Source organism: Canis lupus, chromosome 17 (genome assembly GCF_003254725.2).
Source record: "Canis lupus dingo isolate Sandy chromosome 17, ASM325472v2, whole genome shotgun sequence".
NCBI classification, from domain to species: Eukaryota; Metazoa; Chordata; class Mammalia; order Carnivora; family Canidae; genus Canis; species Canis lupus.
The window spans coordinates 52,902,695-52,929,604 of record NC_064259.1 but is presented as its reverse complement, the minus strand read 5'-3'; the positions used below and the strand labels follow the sequence as shown (position 1 = coordinate 52,929,604).

Below are 26,910 nucleotides of genomic sequence, written 5' to 3'. Positions count from 1 at the left end.
TTTTCTGCTCTCTGGAAGCAGTTATTCTTGCTTTTTAGAGAGGATGTTGGAGATGCTCCCGCTGACCTGTTGCTTTATCTATGCTCTAAAAGTTCTAACTCTGCAGCCACCAGCCCAGACTCTTTCTCCTTTGACACTCAAAATCTTTTAGAAGTGAAGACAAAAGGAAGGAGCAAAGGGAAGAAGAAAAGCCCTAGAAAAAATGAGGATGCATATGGAGGTTTCTTGTTCCTGACACTCCTGACCTCAGCCAGCCATGATGGGTGGGAAAGGAGCCAGCCACACACACTAGTGTATGATCCACAGAACTCAAACCTGAAATGACCCTGCTAAAGGAATTTCATAGAACCAACTATGAAACACTTCGTTGGGTACATTTCCCACAAGTCAAAGCTCACAGGACTCACTTGGCTGGTAGTAGAGAGCCCTTCCCTCACTGCTAGGGTGTCAGGAAGTTGGATGCACTTCTCCCAACTACCCAGATACAGGCAAAACCCCACTTTCTGCCACGAGGCACAAGGGTGGTTCGGCTGGCTTCCCACAAATCTGGTTCTGAAGGAAGCACACAGCTCCTCTGAAAACACATTCATTCTCTTCTCCCATTTGATCTTTCTTCCACATGCTTTTTGGATTAATGCTGGCATTTTATTTCCATCTGTTTTCAACTCTGGGTTAGAAACGTCCGAGTCAGGCTCTAGCCTTCTATGTGGCTGGGGGATCCTTTGCAGGGATCTGTGGAAGATTCTTGCAAAGGAGCAGATCTGTGCTCCAGAGCAGGATCTGTGGAAGATCACCTGCATGTCTTCCTTCCACAAACATTCAGTGAGCACCTCCTATGTGCCAAGCATTGTGCCATTCATCAGGCACTAGGAGGTGCCATGTGCACCTGTGCCACTGTGCAAAATTCAGAACAGGTTCCCATGTCACTTGAGTAAAAGCTCAAGCCATTACAGTGATCAGCAATTCATAAGATGACCCTCCTTCCTGCCCACCATCCCTCTGATCTCACATCCTGCAACTTTCCTTCTGATGATCCAAAGCCATCCTTGACTCGTTGCTGTGCCGTGGCCATGCCTGCCACCTTCTGCCTGGGTGCCTTGGCACTCCCTGCCATCCAATGGCAGACAGAATAGCTGACCAGTGGTGCCAAAGAAAAGAGAAAAGTGAGATGGGAAGAGGTCCCCTCCCCAAATGCCCTTTGCCCACAGTAGCCAACTTCCTCACCTTCAAATCTTTGCTCAAATATCACCTTTCAACAAGGCCAATACTGACAATACTGCTGACAACTGCAACCCATCACCAGCACACCTGACACCACCTTTTACCCACTCTAAATTTTATTTTTTCTGCAGCACTTATCACCTACTGCCTTGGCCCAGTTCCCTGGAAAACATAGCTTAAAGGAATGCAATCCCAGGGAAGCAGACATGAGGGAAGAGGAGGTAAGGTATAGAAGCAGGGAGAGCAAACCTAAGGGAATATGTTTTCCAAATGACCATAGTATTGTAAAATGTGACAGCTGGGTCCCACAGGACATCTTCAGGGAGGCTAAGCAAAGCAATTCATCTCCGAACAATTTGCCCAGGGGAGGAGAGAAGAATGTACCCTTTGGTCGCTGCTCTCTCATTGGTCAAAGTCAGCCCCATGTGTGTCAACTCATACTTCTAAGTGATGTGAAAGCAGATGAGCCCAGAGGAGTTTTTCAGCTTCATGAGAACAGGAAACCCCAGTGTGGAAGGTGAGAATTAAACGATGGCAGGATAGGCACCAGGTGAGGGCTTCTGGGCCATGCCTGAGATCAGCCTAAAGGATGGCCCTTGCAGCTGGCCCCTTAGCTGTAGGAGTGGCAGTGGTGGGTATCTCCAAGGACTGCACCAGTGTGCACGCATAAGTGGCTCCAGACTGGCAGGCACAGACGCAGCCAATGCCAGGCCTGCTCCCAGCCAGGCCAGGTCTGTGGATCTGGATGACATAAAAACTGAATCCTGTATAACCTTCCAACATCTCCCCCGACTAGAAATTAAACTCCTCAAGGCAAGACCTTTGTCTACTTGTGTTCCCCAATGCACCCCAGGAATCTAGGTAAAGGCCTGGCACATGATGGGTCCTCAGTACTTTTTGAAAGAACAAAAGGGCAGTGCTAATGAATGAGATAGAAACCCTGCCCTCGGGATCCCTGGGTGGCGCAGCGGTTTGGCGCCTGCCTTTGGCCCAGGGCGCGATCCTGGAGACCCTGGATCGAATCCCACGTCGGGCTTCCGGTGCATGGAGCCTGCTTCTCCCTCTGCCTGTGTCTCTGCCTCTCTGTGTGTGTGTGTGTGTGACTATCATAGATAAATAAAAAATTAAAAAAAAAAAAAAAAGAAAGAAATCCTGCCCTCAACGAGCTTACAGGGCCTGGGGGACACAGACAAGCAAACAGTTCAGTGCGGTGCCGAGTAGAAGCGTAGTGCTGGCAGTAGAACAGGCAGCTGCAGGAGCACTTGGCAGAGCTGTGAGTCCTGGTGAGTAGACTTTAGATGTGACAAGTTGTTCCCAGCCTGGTGTATCCCATAAAACAAGGACACTGGAACAGGAAGTCAAGATCTGGGCTCCAAACCCAACCTCAGCTGCAAATCAGCCGTAGGATCTTACGAAAATAATTACTATTTATCAAGTGCTCACTTTCCGCCAGATCACAGTGTGAGTAATTCACTGTCTCGGTCCGTTTGGGCTACTGTAACAGAGTACCGTAGACTGGCTGGCTTATAAACAACAGAAATTTATTTCTCACAGTTCTGGAGGCTGGGAAGCCAAAGATCAAGGCACCAGCAGATTCGGCGTCTGGTTCATAGATGGCTGTCTTTGTGCTGTGTCCCCACACGGCCAAAGGGATGAGGGAGCTCCCTGGGTTATCTTTTATAAGAGCGTGAATCTGGTACAGAAAGCAGAGCTCTAATGATTCCCCCAAAGGCCCCACCTCCTAACACCAAAGCCTTGGGTGTAGGATTTAACATATGAATTTGGGTCAGAGTAGGAATGTTTAGTCCATGGCATTTCCATATATTTCTTATGTCATTCTTGCAACAATTCCTTGAGACAGATATGATGGTGTTCATTTAATGGAAATCTAAACCAAATCCAGAAATGTTCAATGACTCTACCCAAGTTTTTCTGACTCAGAAATGGCAGAGCTAGGATTTGAACTCCCAACCTCCTCTGCCAAAGTCTAAGCTCCTAGTCACTGCCCTCTAACATTGTACAGCCAACTCTTAGTGCTCTCTTTTGTAAAATGAAAAGATTAGGCTACCTAATCATTTTTTTTAAAGGTCTATTTATTTCAGAGAGAGAGCACATGTGTGAGTTGGGAGAGGGGCAAAAGGAGAGAATATTCAAGCAGACTCCCTGCAGAGTGTGGAGCCTGACGCAGGGCCTAAACCCATGGCCCATGAGATCATGATCTGAGCCAAAAACCAAGAGCCAGATGCTAAGCCACCCCGATTACCCCATCTTTCCCATTAAGCCTCCTTCTAAACATGTCAAGGTCAAAGCGAAGTGATCCAGCTCAGACTTGGTGGCAAATGGTAGCATATTGTCCAGGACAAATACACTTATGGTGTACTGGGAGCGACCAACCAGATCTGAGTCACCAGGAGCCTCCTTCCAGCCCTGGACCAGTGAGCACAAGTCTATCTATGCTGCACATGGGGACACACACAGGACATCAGCCTGGCCAGGGAAGAGGTGCCACCTGACGGGACTTGGTGTGGGATCCCAAAGGTACACATGAAGACAGAGTGTTCCTACTATTCTCAGTTCTGGAACGTGATTTATGAAAGCCCACCCATTCACTCAATGCACAGCCTGAAGGGTGCAGGGCACCAGGACAAGTACACTCAAAGTCTATGACTCAGCTGAGGCATTGCAAAGTGTCCGTCATTGGTCCAGATCACCACTGTCCCGCAGAAATGTACTATGAGCCACAAATGGAATTTCACGATTTCTAGTAGCCACACTTTAAAAAATAAAAATAGGTAAAATTAATATTGAAATGTATTTAGTTTAACCCAACCTATCCAAAATAGTACCAATTCACAATGCAATCCATATAAGAATTATTGAGATATTTTACATTTTATTTTTCATACTAAATCTTTGAGTGTATATTTTGCTGAAAGCACATCTTAATTCACAAGCCATATTTCAAGCACTCAGTATGAATCAACATGAACCGTGTGAATGAATTGTGGCTGCTAAACTAGAGTGCCGGCCCCAGGGGCTGCTGGTGCTGCCGGAGAACACACACATGCATGCACACACTCACACCAAGCAGCATGGATAACGGAACTTTGTCAAATCCCTGCAGCATCAGGACCAGCAAATAACCCAAGTCACTGCCCTGCAGAGTGGGGGCCCAGGCGAAATGGATACCAACCTGAAATCACGCACATGGAATGCAGACAAATGAGAGGAAACCAGCCCTTCGTGGGGGAAACAAGACATCTGGCCTATTGCCCTTTGAAGTTCAGTTCACCTTCTGATATCAAGAGAGTAGCAGGCCAAGGAAAAAAAGTACTAGAGGCCTTTAAGCAGTTGAGGCAAGAGGTCAGAGTTCCTTGGTCAGTTCCTTAGGAATGAGATTCATTTGAGATCCGGGAGAGGGGAGAAAATTGCCGAAAAACCATCAAGTTAACAATTTGTCTATTTTGGTGGTGTCAAACCACAGGGGCCTGGCATCCTAACACATTAAGGAAAGCCTCAGCCTCATACTCATTTACACTGAAAAGTAATTGTGGCTCGAAACATCCACAGGAGCAAGGGGTAGCAGAGAAAATGTGTGTTTTTCAAAACTGAAGGACTTGGAGACTGCTTGGGGGAGGCGGGGGGATTGTGGTTTTCCAGGAATGGGCTGGAGCGAAAGAGATTTTTTTAAAAAGAAAGAAAGAAAAGAAAACATTTCCCAGCCTCCTTTGTAGCTCCCCAATGCCACCCCAACATGCAAAGCCCTGAAGGCAGGATGACTCCTCTGCCACCAGAAGGGAGAAGGCTGGTACCTCCCAGGGCAGACGTACCCCGGGGCCCATCCTCCCAGCCTCTCCCTGCTCAAGAGCAAACCAGAGGGGCGAGGCCTCAGAGCTGCACCAGGAGTGTTTACTCGCCTGCGTTTGTGAGGCTGACACTGGAGCCACATGGAAGGCACATGCAGGAAGTGTGCTGTAATCATCTTATGTTTATAATTCTGAGAGAGGGATGGCAAAGTCGAGGATGGGATTGATCCGGTTCCAAATCGATTTCCTGGAGTCAGATTTAAAAGAGAGATGTGAAGGGCAAAATCTCTAATGATGCGGGTACGTCACAACAAGTTACAAGTTTATTTCTATTGGTGCTTGTCCTGATTTTTTAAATCTGTTGCTTTCTTCTCACACGCACTGAGCCAGCCCTGCCAGAGCTCGCAGAACTCTGAAAACTGCCTGCTCCGATACGTCCTTATCAAATTCAGAAAATCGGATTTTCTAAGAGTTCATTTACAGAACAACAGACTCCTTTCACTGTAATGCCTTTATCATTTTCCTATTGTTATTGTTCAGATTTTAAGTGTTACCATCTGCCAATCTCATCCCTTCTCAGCGATGTTAAGTATCCGTCCGATCATAGTCTGGTTTCCAAATTTCTCCCTGAACAACTAAAGCTTACCACGGGTCTGCTCGCCTTCATTCCCTGGCACACCCATGTAAGACGTTGTAAGGCCAGAGGAGCCTCAGCAAAGCCTCTTGTCGGAGCGGGCCGCTCCCCTGGAGCTCCTCTGACTCATTGTTCTCCTTTGTCTCTCTCAATTAGGATGGGATGTTTTACAGCTCTTGCTGGGAAGTAGATTTTCTGGGCTCCCTAGCATTTCAGTCCTAGTCACATGCCCCAGGTAGGAAAGCTGCCAGGCAATGAAGGAAACAGGTGAGCTGAAAAACCGACTCTAGGGATGACGAAGAGTAATTACTACCACTGGCACAGCACTTCACAGTTTACAGAGTGATTTTGCACATGATGTCTCACCTAACCTCGCAATCATCCAACAGTAGAGGCTTTTAACCTTCTCTTTACAGTGAGGAAACAGAGTCTGGGTTTGCTGACACATCTCCCTGAGGTCACACACGTAGCTCACAGTGGAGCTGGGAGTGGGAGCAGCTCTTCAGACAAGAAACCCAGCCCAGCTCTGTCTGTGTATCTTCTTCCCTTGGAGACATCAGCAAATAATCCAGGCAGCAGAGACCTTTTGGTTACTCAGTCAAACCTAGAATAATAAGTACGACATGTTTAATAGAAATGAACATACCTTTAAATTTTTTGAGGGGGGGGGGGGATCCCTGGGTGGCTCAGCTGTTTCGCGCCTGCCTTTGGCCCAGAGCGTGATCCTGGAGTCCCAGGATCGAGTCCCGCGTCGGGCTCCTGGCATGGAGCCTGCTTCTCCCTCTGCCTGTGTCTCTGCCTCTCTCTCTCATTCTCTGTCTCTTAAATAAATAAAAATAAATCTTTAAAAAAATTTTTTTAATTTATTGATTCATGAGAGACACAGAGACAGAGGCAGAGACATAGACAAAGCAGGCTCCCTGCAGGGAACCCAATGTGGGTCTTGATCCCAGGACCCCAGGATCACACCCTGAGCCAAAGGCAGACGTTCAACCACTGAGCCACCCAGGTGCTTCTGAACATACCTCTCTTCCTTAGCATATTGCTGTGTCTCTTCCCTCATAGCTTTTTGATGGTGCTTGAGTAAAACCATTCCAGGGTTCATCCATAATGGATAGGAGGAAAAAAGTAAACCTTCAACCAACTACGTGTGGAGGGGATCCACTATGTGAGAAAAGACTTGATGCTCACTGTCTGGAAATTTCTATGGCTTGAGTAGAAAAGCTATAGATTGTTGATGACTCTCATTCAGGGTCCCAGAACCACAGCCATCACCTGGTCAAAGCATGAGATACAGCCTGGGCTGGGGAAGAACCACGGAGATTCTGTGGAGGAGGAACATGAGTAAGCCCTAGCCGGGACATCCCAGCTTCTCTAAAGACAGGTCACTAGGAGCGCTTGCTAAAGATACAGATTCCTGGATGCCCTAATCCTACCCCTCTCTTACATGTTTCATAACCCTTTTTTCGCTGTATTTTAATTTTGTATATTTTCTCATTTCTCAAATGAGACATGGAGTTTTAAAATTGAAAGCCCTAGTCTGAAAAAAGAAAAAGAAAATACAGATTCCTGGGCTTCCAACCAGAAGGCAAGAGAAAGGCCTGGTAAACCTGTGCCCCGGATGATCCCTAACTTAGAGAAGGCTGCGAGCCCTGGGAAGCATGAGTCAGCTCTGGAAGTGAGGGAAGGGCAGAAAATGTGGTGAAAGAGACTGAGAGAGGGGAGACTTACAAAGTAAGAGAAATACAGAAAGAAGACAGTGACAGTGAGAAGTAGGCAGGCAGCTGGACAGAGAGAGGGAGGGAAGGCTGGGGGAAAGAAGGACACCTCCCACCTGCCCCTGAGATGAGCTGAGAGGAGCCCTCACTTCAGGTGCCTTGCTTGCTGGGCTGTCCCAGTTTGTCCCCGGAGTCCATGCCAGGGACTGCAATCACCCCCCGCCCTCTTGTTTCCAGCCGAGGGTCCATCAGGGCAGCAGAGAGGTGTAAGTTGCTGAATGAACATAGGAGTTTGCTTGATACCTGATTTTCTTTTTCCTTTTCACTGGGATGTACCCATGATGGAGCCCTAGGAGACTCCAGGGACTTTGTCCCAAAGGCAACCTCTAGTAGCCATGGTGAAGGTGGGAAGGTTCTTGGCCTAGGGTAAACCTGGGCTCTAAGTCCACTTCCAGGAGAGCTTCATGGAGCAAAATCACATTTTGGTCCTTGGTTTCTTCCTAACACTTATATAGGACTTACTACTTGCCCATCATTGTTCTGGATAGATTTACAAGTTTTCGACCTTTGCATTCTCACAACAACCACGTAAGGAAGGTCCTGCTGTTGTCCCTGCTTCATAGATGGGAAACCTGAAGCCCAGAGAGTCTGTCTCTTGCCCAATAAGTAACTGACAGAGGCAAGATTCAAACCCTGGCAGTTGGACTCAGAAGCCCACACTTAACCTCTGTCCCTACCTCCTCTCAGAAGAACAACATCTGCCAACAGACAGAACAGGTGTGTGTGTACATGCGTGTGTTGGCATGTGTGTCATGTGACAGAGGAGAGTTGTTTTTTTTTTTAAGATTTTATTTATTCATTCATGAGAGACACAAACACACACAGAGAGAGAGAGAGAGAGAGGAAGAGACACAGGCAGAGGGAGAAGCAGGCTCCCTCTGAGGAGCACAATGGAGAACTCGATCCCAGGACCCCAGGATCACAACCTGAGCCGAAGGCAGATGCTCAACCACTGAGCCACCCAGGTGCCCAGTAGATTCTGAGAGAGAAGAGGATTCTGGGCAGGGAGTGGGGTGGGGTGGGGGTTGGGAAGGCTTCAGGAAGCAAGTCTACCCACCTGACAGAGAAAGCCCAAAGGAGTGAAGAAGATGCCTCTGGATAGAGACTGGGAGAAAGGGGCCTTAGGGTGAAAATACGCAGCACCCGTGGGCTCGTTCGTTCAACTTGGTAGCTGTTAAGTGAGCACCCGGTGTATCCCAGACCCCAGGGCAGAAGCAGCAGGCACCTGGTGAGCAAACAGACCCCCTCCCTGTGTCTGCAGGGCTCAGAGGCTAGCAGAGGAGATGGCCAAAAAAGAACACCAACAAAGGACTGAAACTGCTAGAAAAGTGATGAACAGCACGGAGAGTAAGAATTAAGTGACTATTTCAGCTGGGGTGGAGACAAAGGCCTGGGGATGGTTGTCTCAGCAGTGACCTGAGGTGCAGGAAGTGGAAGATCAGTGTGACCAGGGAGCCCTAGATGAGGACAAGGTGACAGAAGAGAAGGCAGAAGACAGGCAGCTCCCCTCAAGGCTGCCAGGAGGAAGCTAGAGTGTCTTGCTTCAGGGAGACATAGCCCTTGGATCAGGAAACAAACACTATCCAATTCATGTTTTAAGAAAAACATCTCTGGTGGCTATCAAGAGAGTTACCCGCAGACACTCAGTGACAAGGGAGCTGCTGTTGTCCAGGCAAGGGCCGGTGGTAGCCTGACAGGTGGAGAGAAGGACCATGCCTGGAAGTGTACTTTAGAGGTAGAAGGGACGGACGCCTTGCCCCCACCACCATGGAAGACAAGTTGCATAGACAGTAGCAGGAATTAGACCCCAAGTGGGCGCCTTATTTACCAAGCAAAAGTCCAAAGGAGGTGGGCAAGAAAGACCACATCTGCACAGCGTGTACCGGTGGGAAGGACAGACAGACACAAAGGGACACCCTGGTGTTGGAACAAGTGGTTCTGTGCCACTCTGCAGGTATGCACCATGACTCTGAAAAATGGATGTGAGAGCCAGATCCTCTCCAGCACTTTCCAATGAATCGAATTTAGGGCAGTCATCCAAACAGGAACAATGGGTGCTCTGTGCAGGGCTGAGAAAGGTCCCCACGCTTTGCACTCAGGCAGACAGATAGTCACAGTGACCAAGGGTGTCCTGAGGCATGGAGCCAAGCCAGGAAACCCCAAGCAGCAAGCAGATTCACAGAGCCAGGGACAGGAGGTGGCCACCAGGGACAACCCAGCCGTGTGGGAGCTCAGGCCCAAGGGCTGGGTACTTGGTGCTCTCAGGGGAAATGGGGGTCTGGGGGCAACTCAATGTCTGTGGCTGTGGACCAGAGGCAGGGTCTTCTGCAAGTGGACTGCCATTGGACTTAGTATTTGCTTAGTAGTATTAGTATTGGCTTCCATTTTTAATAGAATTTTCCTTTTAAATAAAACCGGCAGTGTCTGAGCAAGGTATTTTGCTAGCCTCCTAATCTTACTCCTTCATTTATTTATTTAGTACACGGGTTTTTTTTTTTGTTTTGTTTTGTTTTAAAGATTTATTATTTTATTTATTCATAGAGACACAGAGAGAGAGAGAGGCAGAGACACAGGCAGAGGGAGAAGCAGGTTCCATGCAGGGAGCCCGACGTGGGACTCGATCCCTAGTCTCCAGGATCACGCCCCGGGCTGCAGGCAGCACTAAACCGCTGCGCCACCGGGGCTGGTACACGGTTTTTGACACAACGTTCTAGCCCAGAGCTTCTCACGGTTTTATACGCAAATGAATTGCCTGGACAAACTGGTTAACCTGCAGACTCTGGCTCAGTAGGTCTAGGGCAGGGCTTGAGATTCTGAATTTTTATTAGCACTCTGGGGACTCCGACCCTTACGATACACTTTGAGTAGCAAGGCTCCAGCCCAATCAGATGTCCCTTTCATCTTCCTTGAGTCCATTCCTCACTCCACTTCAACTTTAAAATAAAATTAGTCCATTCACTGTTTATCAGAGTAACGCTCTACAGGAGGCAATGGGTTGAGTGTTGAGAGAGATACAGAAACAGACATGAGGCAATGTTACCTATAAGGCAAGTGCAAACTGGCTGGGTGGAGAGATGGGTGCTAACACAGAGTCTAGGGCCTGCCCTGTCCCACACCTCCTACTACAATGCAATTATAATGCATTGCCCCTCAGAAGCCTCACTGCACCCCAAAATAGGAATTGTCTCTATCTTTCAGAGAAGGAAAACTAAGCTAAGAAAAGTTAAATAGATTTTTCAAGTTCACACAACCATTGAAAAGCTGGATCTGCCTGGCCCCAAAGTTCAAATTCTTTCCATCAAACTATACCGAGGACATAGATCGAAGCAGAAATACGCAAAACCCTGGGCATTATGTGATGCGTGCAAAACCAGAAGTAGACACACATTGCTACTAATTCAGCAAGTGGGGTGGCAGGTGACAGACATTTGGAGCGATAGTAAATTTACCAAATTGGACTGGGTTGCCAGAAAAAAAAAAGCGACAATGAAGACTTCATGTTGAAAACATTTTTTAACGTTGCAGAAGAGAGATCGGTTTCCTTGTTTGTTCATAAATTCTCCTTTTATGGACTGCAATTCTAAAGTCCAGGGAGCCGCTTGCCCAGCCAAGAGAAGCTGGCATCTCCGGCTCATGGCTCCAGATGCTACCCGGCATTTCGTCTGCAAACACCCGGAATGAGGGCTGCCCATCCCAGGAGCAATCTGCTATCACACGTCCAAACAGAGAGCAGAGGTCAGCCTAGAAACCCAGGACCTGAGCAAGCTTATTACCTGTAGTATTTGGCTAACTCTGTACCACGGTCACAGTGAGGTTTTCTTCCATTGTCACTCTCCCTTCTCAGGGCGCCTTGTCCCTGGTTTTGCCATCCTGCGTACACACAGATGCTCCCTCTCCTCCCGCCAGCCATGGCCAGCCGCCGGCTGACCACTAACAAGGAGGCCCCGGGGCAGCCTGTCTGGGCCTCAGAAATGACTCTGCTTTCTCTGCCGCTTAGTCATCGTTATTGGGATCGGGACAGGAAGACCAAAACCCATGAAAGCGCGAGTCTCAGTCACGGGGGCCTCCTTCCACTGCCACTCTCGGGACTCCACCTGAGCCCCATGTTCCTGGATGGTGGCAGAGTGATCCATGTCATATTTGGAACAGGAAGGACAAAGAGAAACAAGACAGTCTGTCATTAAACATTGAAATACCTGGAAGTCGGCGCCAGAGTCACAAGGAGGCTTTAGTCACATTTTCTATTTCCTGGATGCTAAAGCAAGCTTTCTATTTCCTGCAGAGAACAGAGGAGGCAGTGAACTGAAACAATGTTAATTAGGGAAAGCATCCCTGTAAACACTTGCAGACAGGCATTGCTTTCCCAAGGTCCAGAGCAGCCTCCTCTCTGGACCTGTCCCTGTCCCTGATCCCCATTCTGGGGACAGAAACCATTGCAGGTCACGGATGCAAAGGGCAGCTTGCGTGGAGGGTGTTCCCACATACCGGAGCACCCCCAGCCCAAGTTGTGGGGCCTCCCAGAGCTAATTCTGCAGTTGGACACACCCCCAGTGCCAACAGTACGTTTAGTCACCAAATAGTTGTAAGAGGGATCTGAAAGCACCAGCATTTCTTTTGCCAAACATTGTGGAGACACTTTCTGGAATCGCTGAAATCCCATTTCTTTCCACCAGCTGCTGACTACAGGGCCAAGGATGACACTTTAATACAAATTGAGCCCCTTCCATAATGAAACGAGCTGGGCTTTAGGGGTGATTTGTTTAAAAGCCACATCGTAAATCAGCTGTCAGTTCTTCTTTATTCCAGGCCTGGCAAGCTCACCTTTACACTGAATTAATCGCATCTGAAACTTGACCTCCCAGCCCCAGAGCCTGCTGGAAACAACATGTGTTCAACGGTTTCCAGTCAAAGCAGCAAGAACTTAAATTGTTCCACATTTTTAATAAATGGGCCAGGAACCCATGGGGTGATTCCCATTGACCTGGGTGCTCAGCATATTGATCTGATGAAGAGGATGGAGACAGGTCTGCAACAGCCAGATTTGCGAGAACATTTACTAACATTGGACAATGCCAATTCATGTTCTTAAGTACAACCAGAGTGAGTCTAAACCTGAAGAAAGGCCCAGAAACATTACCTGAATTGCCAATAACAGCTTGGCTGGGGGGGAGGGGTGAGTGGAAGTGCTGAGGAGTGAGTGGGGAGGCATTGCAGGACCACCTGCCAGGGAGAGGGGAGGGAGCTGGAGCTTTCTGTGAGGAGATGGGCCTTGGGGACTCCTTCCAGTTTCTTGATTCTCTGATGCTAAAAGAGAAATTTGAGATTATGCAGGAAGAAGGAGTTTTGGGGACAGGGCCTTGGAGTTGATGCTCTAAGTCAGCCTCAATAAGGAGCTCTTGCAAGCCAGGCCTGTGCTAACCCCTGCAGATGTGAAATAATGAAGGTAATAAGTTACATCCTCAAACATGAAAATAGATATGATGGGTTAATATGAGGAACAGCTACTACAAGCCAGTGCTAGTTCAGGGCTACAATAAAGTGCAGGATATAGAGCCCCTTCCCCCGAGATGCACACAGACCAGCAGGAACAAAGAGATGAAAACAGAAAGCAACTGCTCAGTGTGTATGATAGGGACTATGAGAAGGTGCCCCTGATGCCCAAGGGAGGGCCACCTGGACACAGGTACTCAGGGACATCTTTTCAGAGCTGAGGTGTTCAACAGAGGCTCAAGGATGAGCAGGGGCTAACCACGTGGAGTAGACGCACAGAGGAGGGACACGCAATGCTGAGGCAGAGATGAGAGGAGGCACAGCCCCTCGTGAAACGACAGGGAACATATGGCTCATGTAGGACTGGAGGAAAAAAATGTAGGGACCAGTGAGAGAGAAAGCAGGTGGCACACAGGGCCTCCATGCACAATGCACAGGGCACAACGCAAGCGCACAGCAGGAGCTTCATAGCAGCAGGATAGGTGAGCTGTGGGTTCACAGAGAAGCAGCCATGGAATTCCTTGAGGACCCCCTGGAGAAGCTTTCCAAACAAACAAACAAGCACACAAGAATGCCTCCTAAATGATGACCAGGCACTTAGCAGAAGAAAGGGGAAGACAGAAACCACTCTTGGCAGAGGAACCAGTGTGTGCAAGGGCACGGGGCGCTTTGAAAACCAACCCTATTCTCTCCCCCAACCCCAATGGGGTCCAGAATGAACAACACCATGTACCCAATTCTGTTCTGCAGGGTTGTATCAAGGTCAAGATTATGAAGCTCCAGAAAAAGTGCTGGGGGTGGGAGGGGGTGGGGGACTGGCAACAAGGAATACCTGCTTACTTAGGCTAAGGGCCCTATGCATGGGGACCCTCCGACTGAGAAGAGCCTACATTTCCGAGATCAGGAACACAGCCCGGCCAACTGGAACATTTCTAAGGGGAACTTCAGGGAATAACTCAAGAGGGAATCACTTCTTGATACCCTATAAAAAGATATTGCCTCATTAACAACATAAGAATACCCTCAAAACAAGAACCCTCTGAAATTATGCCAATTTAATCAGTGGCACCTGCACCAGGCACTGTGCTAATTGCTCCAAAGGCCATTTCAGTTCATTTCTTAGCAGCCTAATGAAGGGTTAAGTCTTCCTATCACTTTACAGATGAGAACACTGAAGCTAATGTCCTGCCCAGAGTCTCAGGATGGTTTATAAATGGCATCTGGGGAAGGACGAGGACTCTCCAGCCACATTTCCCACCACTCTGGCTCCCCATAGACAGGTAACAGCATCCCCAAACCACCTCGCTGCCATGCCACCGGAGGAAAACACATGGAGACCAGCAAGAGAATGATTATCTCATAAATGTGTATGTACCAAAGAGATTACTGTGGGGTTTACCTGAAGTTAAAGGCCTTTTATCTTCCCAAGCAGTGAAAGGCAGCCAACACTTCTCAATTTACTGAAGGTAAAGATGCCTCTCCCATGAGGGCATCTGGACCATCTTGCATGTGAGACCCCTTCACTCTCTTTGGCTTGTGTGTTCCTCAATATACCCATTATACAGGTGGGAAAATCAAGATTCAAAGCTGTTAAGTATCTTTTCTGAAGTCCGACTGCTCTCCTAGTGCACGAGCCAGGACTCAAACCAGGCTTTGTTCAACTTCAGGAACTAAGCCTTCCCAAAGCACCTGCCACCTCAAGCAAAATGGAAGGGAATCGTGGATCTTCCCAGGAGGAGATTCCTCACAGCCAGTGAAATAAAGCTAAGGACCCACTATGCAAGGCCTTTCAGTAAAAGAAATTATACTTTACAAGATGCCGACATGTCTATCCTGCCAAACACAGGTTCTTCCACAAAAGAAAAAAAAAAAAGACAAAAACAAAGACAGTTAGCAGTGTCAAAAGAGAAAGAAAGGGAACACCTGCAGATGAATAGAATGCTTGCTCTCCCAGCCAAACTTATGGTTAAACTTTCCACTCTCAAATGCCACTGTTGGAGAGGAACTCTTACACTGAAGATCTTTATAATACAAGACAACATAAATAAGGGGCAGGGAAGGATGGGCCCCTAGAGACCTGGGGTGAAATTGCAAGACAGGTCACTTGGGGAGGGGAGATCTGCAGAAGGAGGAGCCCATCTGTGTACACTCGCATAGATGAAAGCTTCATTGTAGTTCATGTCCAACTGCATTGATTCCTGAGCTTCCTGTAATCTTGGACAGAGTGCTGAAATGTGATGTCAGAGAAAGGAGACGTGGGTTCAAGTCCCAGGCCCACCCCTATTTCGGGAATCTTGGAATCACCTCAGTCTCTCATTTTCTTTGTCTGAAACATGAAAAAAATCAATGATCTCTGTGACCTCTTCTAGCTCAAAAGCATGTGATCATGACCCTACCACCTTTCTCTCCACATTATTGATGTGGCCACAGAAGTGGGCCCCACCTGAGGGAGTATCCCACATAACTAGCACCATGAGAAGATATTACTAAGGATTTTGGAGCCTAAAGATAAGTTCTAGCCATACCAAAGACCACCCTGTAGTCCTGCTATAAGCCCTGGTCACCAGACCTAAGCAACACTGAAATCTCCCTCATGTTTGCAGCTATCTGCTATCTGCTGTGATGCTCTGTCTCTCCCTGTGCCTTCTGGACCAAAGAAGGTTGGGCACTTGGAGAAGCCAGAAGAGGAATGGCTCCACCTTGGGATCAAAATGAATATGCCTCCAAGAAGGCAGAGAATTTGCCCTGGGGTTGAGATAATACATGTGACCATTGAGAGCAGTAGGTTCCAGATGGACCAGGACTGTCTCTTACAGGCTTGTGATCTATGGGATTTCACCTCACTGAGCCTCAGTTTCCTGACATGTAACAGTGATGATGATAATATGGCCTGATGACAAATAGCACCCCTGGAACAGGGCTAGAGGCTGTTGTATGTGTGAAGTTCAGTACACACTTAACTGGCCCTTTGCCTACAAAATAGTCCCAAATTGCTACACATGTGATGGAAGGAAGAGGAATCTCTCTCTTCAGGTGGCAGGAAATGTGAAGTAGGTACATGGGAAAGGATCCAGCTACTCATGCCAGACTAGAGATCCCACCAGTCACCCACCCAGAAGCAAAAGCCCCATTGGGTTCTGGAGAGAGGGGAGTTTGAAGATGTGTCTCTTTCCTGACTGAACCAGCCTCCACAGAAAATGAGTCAGGACAGTCCCCCAAAGGAGGTCATAGGTCCCTGAGGGCAGGAGCCTGTGCACTGCTGGATCCCCAGCACCCAGCATGGAGCTGACACATTGTGGACATCGATTAAATATTTGTTGACAGAGTGAATGATTAGAAGTGGAAAGGCTGGTGGAACAGGAATCCCGGTGAGCAAATGAAATAGGGGGCTGAGGACCGAAAGTAGCAGGATTAGCCTCCACACCAGGGGTGTCCCTGAGGTTGGAGTGACCTGGAGAACTAAGGATAGTACTTGGAAAAATCAGAGAGAGGGTTACTCTGTGAGTCACCTGTCCTTCAAACCTGGGCTCTGACTGAGGAATGCACAAGCATTAGTCAGCAGGTTATCTGTGTCGCTACCTTCTGAGTCACTGCCTGACCCCCTGTGGCCCTGCCCTCGAGTGTGAGAGGGTGTGGGGGAATGTGTGTGGCCATGTGTTTATATCTATACCCGCACACTCAGCAGACACCACCAGCCAGGATGAGTCAAGACTTTCTCTCACGTTTTATTTAAGCTATGTCCTAGGCTGTCCTGTCAGTGACTCACTGCTTACCTGCCCTCCCCCAGGAGAAATGCCTTCTAACAGAGGTGAAGCTTGGCATGCCTCACGGTGTGTCAGCGGCAATGAGATCTGCTTACTAGCCAGGTTGTATGTCTTCAGGAGCCACGTGCTTCCAGACTCTCTGTGGTGTCCCAGTGAAAATGAGGCCCAGGGCCAAAACTGAACATGGTGCTAACCTTAAGCCCTACCAGGAACTCTCTCTCCCTCCCCCAAAAGCCCTCCCTAGTCTGCCCTTCTTTTCCCCTTACTGCTACCTGCTTCTGTATTGTCTGCTAGGGTATAATTGTAGAGAAAGCAGCTCTTCCATGGCAATTGTGATCTATTGCTAGAAAATTCTTGAAGGCCCCAGTGCCTTCCCATTCCCTTCCCCCATCTTGCTAAAAGAATTTCTAGTAGGGGCACCTGGTGGCTCAGTTGGTTGGATGCTGACTCTTCTTTTCAGCTCAGAAGCCCTGCATCAGGCTCCGGGCTCAGCGAGGAGTCTGCTTGAGTCTCTGCCTCTGCCCCTTCCCTCTTACTTGCATGCACTCTATCTATCAAATAAATAAATAAATAAATCTTTAAAAGAAAAAAAAAAGAATTTCTAGTAAATCATCCCTCTCACCATTGAAGTCATTTCTGACATTACTACCAGATAACCTTCCTCAGATGTAGCTCAGTACTTAAAAACTCTCATCTCATACTAAATTCAGTAAAAATATCTCTTCCTAGCACTGTATAGTTTGTTGCCAACCACACATAGGATGAGGAGAAGGAACTTGTGGCAGCTATGTCTGCACCGTGTGGCCCTGGCCACAGCCAGGCGTTCAGGAGTGAGCCCCTGGCCTAACCTGGGCTGGTCTGAATCTCTTCCTGTGAAATTCTGAAAAGAGGTTCAGAAATTCCAATCCCACTCTGGACTAAAGGATTAAACAGGGGATGTGGAAAGACTCAGGAGTAGGGGTGCGAAGGGCAACTTTCAGAAAGAGAGTCCATGGTGAGAGCAGGATAAAGCTGACACCCACAGAGAAGCTAAGGTGAAAGGAAAATTTATTTCCCTGTCCCTTATAGCCTCCAGTTCCCTGGCCCAGTGCTACCCAAAATAGGTGATTAAGTATTTCTCCAGTTTTGATATATAAATATGGGGAGTAGTAAATGAAATAGTTAAATGCCCATGTACTGTAGAAAATTTAAATTAGAAAAATATTTAAATTACATGGTATATAAAATAATATTTTAGAAAAAAATTTCCATGGAAAGAAAGGAAGAAAGAAAGAAAGAAAGAAAGAAAGAAAGAAAGAAAGAAAGAAAGAAAGAAAGAAAGAAAAAGAAAAGAAAGAATAGAGAAAGGAAGGAAGAGAAGAGGAAGAAAAGAAGAAAGAAACTCATTCAACCTAATTTTACTGAGCACCTACTGCATACTAGCCAAGAATTCTGCTTCATTCTGTCATTAGAATTTCCAAAATCAGGTAGGCATGAGCCACAAATGGAGAGCAAGCTTGAAAGGAATGAAGGAAAGAAAAGAAAAGATGGGAAATTTTTAAAAAGAAAATGTATAGTGTCAGAAATGTTGTTTTTCATTCTTCTTGTAAGCAACTATTCATGATCTAAAAATGATCTTCAAAGGCCTTGTTTACAATTACATCCATCGCTTGCAGCTTCCTGCCTCGACTTCTTGTAGGAAAGTCAGGATGTCACAGGCATATTAACCTACTAACTGGATTTAACTCTACCTGGGAACCTGAATAATGGTTCATAATTTTTGCTGTAATTGAAATTTACATATTTTTAAGTTAATAATTGTCTCAGAGTTTAACAAAACTGGTTTACTATAAACAAATAAGCTCCCAGCCAAGATGTGAGGACCTCTGGAAACATCCATACTCTGTTTCTGTTTGTGTGTGTCTCCATCTCATGTTTTTGGTTCCCAGATGTGGAATCCTAGAAGGGAAGTAGGGCAGCAGCGGGGGGGGGGGGGGGGGGGCAGGAACCAGAGGAGAAAAAAAAGAAAATTATGTTCTCTGAAAAGTCCTTTTATAATAGCAATAAAAAAATAGCTAGTATTTATTGAGCATTTACTATAGGTCACTCATTGAGCTAGTTGCTTTGGGAATTTGTGTCATGCAATCCATACAAACAGCCTTAAAGGTGGTCATTATCCTCACACTCCCACAGAGAAAGAAGCTGAGGTCTGAGTCTACTCAGCTAGGAAGTGGCAGGGTCACTAAATTCAGAGTCTGGGCCCTTAGTCCCCAACTACACTGACTCCTATGGCCCATCTGGATGGCAGGCCTCAGTTATGACCAAATAGCATGGCCTGTGTCCATTAGCCCATCTAAAATCCAGGCCATGCAGTGGAGAAGGAATAAGAGTCATTGTGATTTGAGATGAAGAGAAAGCACATCACCACCTCAGAATAAAGGCCTGGGAGCTCAGACCTGAGCAACTCTCCTGCCATCCTTTTGTCAGACACCTGACATCCTTTTGTCAGGCACCCACTGTCAGGCAAGTGGTCGAGTTTTTATCACTAAGATCCTGGAGTCTTGAACCCTCCCTCAGGAAGATCCTATAGGGAAAAGGAGCTGCCAACCAGGTGACTGTTCCAAAAGCCTTAGCCTAAATGAAATGGGTTAGATTGCTCTTGAAAAGCCAGAAACCAAAGTGACAGTGTCCCCTCATTCTCCATCCCCAGAGGCCCCTAAATGTCCCCAGGGAAGCAGGAAAAAGGAGCCACTGTGCCGAAGCATCTTGTTCTGATTGCACTGAAAACATCCCCGTCACAGGCCTGACCCTATGAAGACTAAAGGAGCATTCTCCACTCTGCAGGCAGAGCACAGGGCCGTGCAGAGAGCCCGTTCACTGCACTCGAGGGTATGACAGTCAAGAATGCTTTCATAGTTGCGCTTTGCTGCCTGATTCCTTCTGGAATGCACGGACTTTGTCCCTTTGATCTTTAATATGGTTGCTTGGAGGGGCCAGGATGTGGGCATTTGCAGCTACTTCTGTCTCCATTCTCCACCAATTGTGCCTCCACCCCAAGTTTTTGGACACAGTTCTGCAGCTCAGCATTTGGAGGCCAGTCCGTCCTCTTTCCCTCTCATCTCCCCCCACGCCTAAGAGTGTGCCCTCCCTCCAGACCCCTGACATCCTGCCGCCCTGCCAGGCAGGCCACCCGTGACCTTCCCCCTCTTCTTGAGACTGCTTCCACAGTGTTGCTTACACCCCCAAATACAAGGACCCAACATCTAGATGCTTAGAAACAAGCACCTGGTTTAACTGCCTGGGGGTTTTCTCATTTGTTTTTTGCTTTTCTTACAGATGTTGGTGTCATGTAGATCCAGCCTGGAAGTCCTGGGTTTTTTTATTATGATTCAGAGCAAGTTGTAATAACTAGAAGAAATAAGATGCCATTTGTCCCTTCTGGCACCATACCCAAGAACAAGACCTGGGGGCTTAATCTGCCCAAAGAAATTCAGTTGTGAAGATACCAATCTCTTTAAAAGGAGAAAAGAATGGGTGAGGTAAAGGCAAGATTCTGGAGTCTGCTTATAGTGGGACGAATGATGGCCCCAGAGATACCAGGTCCTCATCTCTGGAAAAATGTCTTTGCAGATGTGAATAAATTAAGGACCTTGAGATGGAGATGTCATTCTGGATTATCCTGGTGGGCCCCATGTGCCACCACATGTATCCTTATAAGAGGGAGGCAGAGGCAGACCTGATGCACACACAAGAGGAAAAAGCCATATGAAGACAGAAGCAGAAGTCGGAGTACTACAGACACACACCGGGAACGCGACAGCCACCAGAAGCTGGAACAGGCAAGGACAGAGGATGCCCTGCTGGCTTGGGTTTAGACTTTTGGCTTCTAGAACTGTGGGAGAATACATTTCTATTGTTTTAATCGACCAACCTTGTGGCAATTTGTGACAGCAATCACAGGAAATGAATGTGATGCTTATTTCCAAGAGCCACTGCAGATGAGCCTGGAGAGAGCGGTAAATGAAAGAGCACATAGAATAGACAGTAGGATCTACACTCGGACCTGGGTGAAGCCGGGACTCTTAGTTACAGCCTTGTCGATGGGCCCAGCATTCTCAAGATCTGCTTTGGCTCAGCCAGCCCACTCCCTGTGTGTTCCTAAGAGAAATGGGAGCCCAAGGGAAAATAGCAAATGCAAGATCAACACACTTCTGTCTACACATCTAACTGGGTTTGGGCCTGAGATTCCACCGCCCACTCCTGATAAGCAGAGCTGACCCATTGTCCCAGTTGAATGGCTGAAGGATCTTACCACCTCTGGCCAGCTTCAGAGGACCAAAGTGATGTGCTCCCACAAACCTGTGTGAGTTGGTGAACACACCAGCCCATTGTCCTTAAAGTTCTACCCACGAGTAAATATGGCTCAATGTTCTGAACTGTGACTAACCTAATTAACAACTCATCTTCCCTGCCAGACACAAGAAGGGAAGTCGGAATAGAGCTAAGCTCATCCCTCGCTTACAAATAGGAATAATTTGGGAACCACAATTTCCCCAAGACCATTGATTGAGATCTCTATTTTGGGGTACAGATGATAAGAGTGAATCACCCTTCTGCCCATTTCAGCTTTCTTCTCTTGTCTCCCCCAAGGGAAAGAGACATCAAGCCAACTTTCCCTGGGTGCCTGTCTTATGCCAGGTACTATTTTAGGCATGAGCATAGAGCATTAACAGGACAGACACCATCCCTGCCTCCATTAAGGACATAAATTCTCTCCTAGGCTTACAAAGCCTTCACCACTCTGAAACACAGTGCCAGACAATTCACCCTAAGCTTAGTCCCTCCCAACTCCCCATCCCCTCCAGATACACTTTCCATCTAGTGCCATATTGGTCTGAAAACCTGAGAACTCCAGCTCTTGAAAGAACCACGTCTTAAGAGTATGAGAACAGATAAAATAACCTTCTGTGAAGAGCATGAAACATTGTAAAATTACAAGGCATTTTTAATTGCAATCTATAACCAGTCAGGTCAGAGGATCAGAAAATTGTGCTGCTGAGGCCAAAACTTTGTGGTCTCATTAACTGCATTTATTCTCATGTCACATCCTGGACTTAAACCCCGAACAGCTGATTAAAACCAATAGAAATCAGCTGACTGCCATCTATCCTTTTTGAGGAGCAGCCAATAGCACTGGCTTCCTTTACAGAGGATGGCATGTTATTTTTGAAACATGAAGAAAGAACAAAAAGAGGACACTTTGCAAGGCCCAGGCAAATAAAATCCAGGAATAAGCAAGCTATATATCTAGGGGTGACAGAGGAGAAAGAGGAAGAGGAGGGGGAGGAGGATGAGGCAAATACTTCTAAGTGCACAAATGTTATGATATAGAGCTGAGAGCTCTGTGAGTGATCATTAAAGGAGACTTTGCTCTTTATTTGATCACTATATCCTTGAGCAAACACTAAAACTGAAGGTAATGGAAACCAAAACAGTTGTCCCAAAATGACGAAATATGAAAATTAAGTCTAATTGTTTAATGCTAGTCAAAACAAGTCAGTTTTGATGAATTCCGTGGGAAGTGGCACAAAGTTTTCCCGTCCAGTATCTGTGGTTACCTGGGTGGCACACAGCCAGAACCGAACGTCTTTGTTCTATTCCTTCAGTCCCAGCTCATCACTGACACTCATGAAGCTTCCCACGAGACCACAACACATTAGGAAGAACAACCATTGTTTGGGTCAACATGAGTGGAAAGGGCACCACAGTAGGAGAACCTACAATAGAGAAAAAGAAAAGAAAGAAGATGAAGTGACAGAGATAAAAACAGAGCAGGAACATGTAATTTGAAGAAAAAAGTGGGGACATGCCACTTCAGAGGTTTGGTTGACTGAATGAACTGAAGACAAAGGCCAGTGAAACATTCCCGTTACCCGGGGCTTCAACTAGGTTAATTATGTCCTCCCAGAACAGCCTGTCCAAGAGTTCACTGAGGTCTTTCACAATCCCTTCCTCACTCGCCCGCTCATTCAGTGAACAGTTATGTAGAGTGTGCAGGGCCCTAGGCTTAGTTCTAAGGAGGTAGATAAGGTGAGTACAAACCTGAAGGTAGAATCTTGTAGAGACACGAGACATAAGTGTAAATATACATAGTACTAGTGTAACCTTTAAATGGGAAGAGTAGGGATCCCTGGGTGGCATAGCGGTTTGGCGCCTGCCTTTGGCCCAGGGCGCGATCCTGGAGACCCGGGATCGAATCCCACATCGGGCTCCTGGTGCATGGAGCCTGCTTCTCCCTCTGCCTGTGTCTCTGCCTCTCTCTCTCTGTGACTATCATAAATAAAGAAAAGAAAAAAAATTAAAATAAATAAATAAATGGGAAGAGTAGAGCTGGAAGGGGTGCATTTTTAAAAATAAATATTTGGGGCACCTGGGTGGCTCAGTCAGTTGAGTGAGTGACCCTTGATTTTGGTTCAGGTCATGATCTCAGGGTCCTGGGATCGAGCCCCATATGGGTCTTCCCACTCAGTGGGTGATCTGTTTCTCCCTCTGCCCCACCCCCTGCTCATGCATTCAAAATGTAAATAAAATCTTTTTTAAAAATTTTTAATAACCATTTTATAATGTTTTTAGGTTTATGGAAAAATTGTGAAGAGAGCACAGACTTTGCATATATATCCCATACCTTAGTTCCTCATTTTAACATTTTACATTAGTGTGGTCCATATGTCACCATTAATGAAGCAATATCAATCAATCATTGTTAACATAACTCCATACTTTATTCAGATTTCCTTAGTTTTTTCTGAATGTCTTTTTTCTGTTCCAGGATCCCAGCTAGGATACCACATTACATTTAGTTACTGTGTCTCCTTAGGATCCTCATGACTGTGACAGATGAGAGTGTACATTTTAAAAAATTATTCATTTATTTATTTTATTTTAGAGAGAGAGAGAGAGAGTGGGTGGGGGAAGGCAGAGGAAAGGGGGGAATCTCAAGCAGACTGTGCACTAAGCATGGAGCCTGATGCAGGACTCAATCTCAGGACCCTGAAATCATGACTTGAGCTGAAACCAAGAGACAGACACTTAAACAGCTGAGCCATCCAGATGCCCAATGGCATACATTTTTAAAACAACTTTAGTTTTTCTTATGCTGTCTCTCCATAAAAGTTTAGTGAACTGGTCATTTCTCTGTCCCTAGGTAAATCCTAATCCTAAGCTGGCCCTAAAGCTTTTTCAGTCTCTCTCAAATAATACGTCCTATGAAATACAAAACATTATGCCCAGCACACTGTAACGATTGATCAAAATTGAGGGTGGGGAGACAGTAGAGGAATAAACAGAGAAGACACATACAAAGAAGCTCGAGGACACAGGAAAGTAGACTATCATGGAAGCCAGGAAAGAGAGAATCTTAAGAAAGAAAGGGCAATCAGATGCTGAAGTGAAGCCCTGATAGAGGAGGAGGAAGAGAAAAGGATTTGGCTGTCAGAAGTTCACTCATAACCTTCAAGGAAACCAATGTGTAGGGGCACTTGGATTGCTAAGTGGTTGAGCATCTGCCTTCAGCTCAGATCATGATCCCAGGGTCCTGGGATCAAGTCCTGCATCAGGCTCCCTACAAGGAGCCAGCTTCTCCCTCTGTCTTCGTCTCGGCCTCTCTCTGTGTGTCTCTCATGAATAAATAAATAAAATCTTAAAGAAGAAGGAAAGAAAGAAAGAAGAAAATAAAGGAAGAAAGAAACAAACAACAAAGAAAGAAACAAAGAAAGACCATTGTGTAGAGTGGCAAGAATGGAAGCCACCATGGAATAGGTTGAGTGAATATGTGGCCAGAAAATGGGGCTACTACCAATTTGAATCCCTCTCTTAGGATGCTGAGTGGGTAATATAAGGAAAAAAAAATATTGACATCCTAAGTGGGTAGCAGCAGATTTGAGGAAGGATTTGGGGTTGGGGTATATGGTAGGCAGCTTCTAAAATGTAACCCCCAAATCCCTCCTCCTGATACACTTCTGTTTAATCCAATCCCTGTGTACACAGGCCGGACTAGTGATTCACTTCTAACAAACATAATGCAGGAATGTTGGGATGTTATGTCTGAGATTAAGATTTAAAGGTCTGTGATTTTGTATTACTTACACTGTCTTCCCCTGTCTTTTCTCAGTTTGCTCACTCTGATGAAGGAAGCTGCCATATTATGAGCCACCTGTGGAAAGGGCCACATGGCAAGGAACTGAGAATGACCTCCAGCCAACATCCAACGAGGAACTAAGTGCTGCTATCAATGACATGAATGCACTTGGAAGTGGATCCTTCTCCGACTGAGCCTTGATGTGGACAGCAGGCCCAGCCACCACTCTCCAGCCTGTGAGAGACCCCAAAGCAGAGAATTCAGCTAAGCCACATTTTGAGTCCTGATCTATAGAAAACCATGAGATGAGAAATCATGGGTTTAAGCCCATGGGTTTATTTAGGGTTTGAGCCCCTAAATTTAGGATCATTTGCTACACAGCAATAGAGATCGAACATGGGATGGGGATCTTTGGTAAGAGATGCCTGGCCATGATTCTAGTTTCAAAATGTATTGTCCTTGAGAATTATCTGTGAGTCTGTCAAAATGCAGATTCTGGGCACCAGACCCAAAGATTTTTATTTAGGCACCGGGGGTGTGGCACTAACTGTGCCGCACCGGGGGTGTGGCACTAACCGGACAATACTCTTTGGAAAAGGATCCAAGGAATTGCACTTGTGGGAAATATCTGAGATGGTTGTGATGCAGGTGGGGGAAGAAGGGTTGCATCCAGTGAAACAAAAACACCAAGATATGCAATTCAGAGATTTGGGTCTTGATGCCCGAGAATAGGCAGAGCAAGAATCCAGAAACTATGGGGAAGTTGGCTTTCAAGTCTTGACTTCTTGCTCTGAAATAACAAGGAAGAACAAAATTAGGAGAAAGACACATAGGTATTTTGAGAGAAAAAGGAGGAAAAGCTTCATTCATCTCTGCAGGAAGGACATGGAGCCATCTACATAGTCTAAGGAAGTGGAACAAGTGTTCAAGATTTAAAGAGAGAAGAAAGGATTTGGAAGAAATTAGCTCCTTGAGGAAGCTTTGGTGAGTCAGTAAGAATGTTTCAAACAATAGCAAAAAGATGGTGAGGGCCTGAGGATGACTAATGAGTATAATCTGGAGGAAAATGAGGGAGCACGCTCACCTCACTCTCCTTACTCTGTGAGCCATTGTGAGAGGGAGGAGGAAGGTCTATGTTGGAGAAAGTTGCAGAAATAGTATCCAGAGAAAAGACTAGCTTCTGCTGTGACAAGGAGGCAGAAAGAAGGTTTTCAGGAAAGATGAGAGAAGATTTTGTCCTCAACAGGTTGCGGGTTCTCCTGGACTCAATGGAAGAGTCTCATAGGGGGAAGCAAAGGGTGAGAATGGGGCTGAACTAGATAGAAGGAGAGGACGACAGGAGACACTGCCTGAAGAGGTGAAGGCTGAAAATGGGCTAGAGATTCCCCATTATAATGGAAAGACAGAACTGATACCAGATAAATTCATTGATTTAACTCATCCCCATAATCTAAGATGAGTATTGATCTGTCTTCAACATTTATAGCTCCTCTAAGAGCAGATCCAAGATGAGGGCTGACAATGCAAGCCTCTTAGAAAGAGAGGCCTGTCTCTGACAGCTGACCTATAGCAAGGTTCAGGTTTCAGGAGAGCAATGCAACATGTCCATATTCAAAATGTTTAAAGTCCTTTATCCTTTACAACTTCCCCATGCATCTCATAGAGGAACTTTCCTGTGGTTAAGCTGATATGGAGGAAAGATCTCTAGGCTAAGGGCTCAGAGACTTAGGTCCTTGTCCCAGCTCCACCCCGACAAGCTATGTGACCTTAAAAAGCCATTCACCTCCCTGATGCCATGTGTACAATGAGGAGGCTGAACCAGATGTTCCCTCAAAGTCCCTTCCAGCTCCAACATTCTAAGGGCCTGAAAACATGCAAACCTAAACCAGGTCTAGGAATCATATGGTTTCATTTTTGGAAATTTAGCTTCAAAAAAAGAAGGAAAGAATTCCTGCCCTTATCTGTCACCTTCTGGAGACTTCCTATTCATTGGTAGGATTCCCTGTGGGGAAATGTTTTGAAATAGTGGGCATTCATGAAATGAAATTCTGGGGATTAATCTGCAATAAGGGCTGACAATTTTCTGAGTGATTTTTCCCAA

At 46.5% G+C, this 26,910-nt stretch overlaps 1 long non-coding RNA gene across 2 annotated transcripts in view; it reads right to left on the bottom strand.

Annotated features, from left to right (window-relative positions):
* Positions 1 to 26,910, bottom strand: part of LOC112665047 (uncharacterized) — a 51,230-nt gene continuing 24,320 nt past the window's right edge. The window contains exons 2-4 of one of the 2 annotated variants that reach the window (XR_007403101.1): positions 22,291 to 22,449; positions 11,636 to 11,715; positions 1 to 6,265 (exon numbers count right to left, since the gene is read on the bottom strand). This is a non-coding gene — a long non-coding RNA (uncharacterized LOC112665047). The remainder of the gene's footprint in view (positions 6,266 to 11,635; positions 11,716 to 22,290; positions 22,450 to 26,910) is intronic. The other variant, XR_007403102.1, reaches the window with a different exon arrangement.